This window comes from Nematolebias whitei, chromosome 6 (genome assembly GCF_014905685.2).
Source record: "Nematolebias whitei isolate Nwh7 chromosome 6, NemWhi1, whole genome shotgun sequence".
NCBI classification, from domain to species: domain Eukaryota; kingdom Metazoa; phylum Chordata; class Actinopteri; order Cyprinodontiformes; family Rivulidae; genus Nematolebias; species Nematolebias whitei.
Window position 1 is genome coordinate 52,665,732 of NC_056503.1, and position 1,485 is coordinate 52,667,216.

Genomic DNA, 1,485 nt, shown 5'->3' on the forward strand with positions numbered 1-1,485 from the left:
AGCCTGTTGAGCTGCAGCGAGGGGCGTGGAAGCCTGTTGGGCTGCAGCGAGGGGCGTGGAAGCCTGTTGGGCTGCAGCGGGCGGCGTGGAAGCCTGTTGGGCTGCAGCGGGCAGCGTGGAAGCCTGTTGGGCTGCAGCGGGCGGCGTGGAAGCCTGTTGGGCTGCAGCGGGCGGCGTGGGAGCCTGTTGGGCTGCAGCGGGCGGCATGGGAGCCTGTTGGGCTGCAGCAGACGGCATGGGAGCCTGGGGGGCTGCAGCAGACGGCATGGAGAGCGTCGACCCCTCTGGAGAATTGGAGAGCGTCGACCCCTCTGGAGAATTGGAGAGCGTCGACCCCTCTGGAGAATTGGAGAGCGTCGACCCCTCTGGAGAATTGGAGAGCGTCGACCCCTCTGGAGAATTGGAGAGATGAGGACCCACCTCAGAGGCTGCGTGCAGCGTGGGGTCCACCTCAGGAATGGATGAACTAGGAGTCTTAAGAGTCTTTAATTGGGATAACAAAAAACCATACTCGGGGAGAAAAGAAAGGCCTGGGATAGAAAGTAAAAAATCCTCCATCTGGGTTAAAACTAAATCAAAGGAGGACGGGTTATTTTTAACTGAATTAAAAAGTTCAAAAAGGGCTTGATTAACCTGAAAAATATTTTCAGGGGAAAATGAATGAAAAAAGGGAAAGTGTGAATGAGTGGATGTGGTGACGGGTGCCGCCCCCACCGGAAACCTGGGAGGTGAGGCGGCGGGACACGCCCCCACGGAGTCACACTGAAAACTCTCCGGAGGTACGGCCGGGCTGGGTCGAACAGCCGCAGCGCGGAGTGGCGGTGAGAGGCCGGATTCCACCCCCACAAGGAACCTGGAAGGTGAGGCGACGGAACCCGCCCCTGTTACGTCAACCGGACCGGACTTACCGAACCGAGCAGGAGTGGACCGGAGCTCCCGCGGGACGCTGGATCTCGCCCCCACCGGAAACCTGGGAGGTGAGGCGGCGAACCCTGCTCCCACGAAAACACCGGAACCAGCTCTGAAGTTCTGCTCGGCTGACGAGAACGGCCCGGTCGCTGCAGACTGCCTCTGGAACCGTCCGCCGCGGCGGCAGCGGGACGGTGGATGGACTGAGACGGAGAGGAGCTCGTCCATCACAGCACGAGGAGGGGAAAAAACAAAAATGGGTGAGTGTTGCCGAGTGAGAACCCTGCCCGCTGGGTTCTGTTCTGGTCGGGTCGTACTGTCGTAGTTTGCGGTTAGCAGCGAACCCAGAGTGCAGAACAGGGACTCAACTCGGCAGATATACAAAAAAATATGTTTTAATGGAAAATAAAAGTACAAAATAAACAAGCTGACGGGGCAGCAAAACTTACATGAACAAGGCATGGGGAACTCAGGCGACAAGAGAGACACGGGGAACTCGAGGGACCAGGAAGACTCAGGGAAAGACTCAGGACAAGACTCAGGACAAGATTCAGGAGACCCAAGGGAGAGTACCAA

General features: G+C 58.0%; 1 protein-coding gene across 1 annotated transcript in view; it reads right to left on the reverse strand.

Moving 5' to 3' along the window:
• Positions 1–1,485, reverse strand: part of brip1 (BRCA1 interacting helicase 1) — a 232,794-nt gene that overhangs the window by 31,707 nt on the left and 199,602 nt on the right. The window lies entirely within an intron of this gene.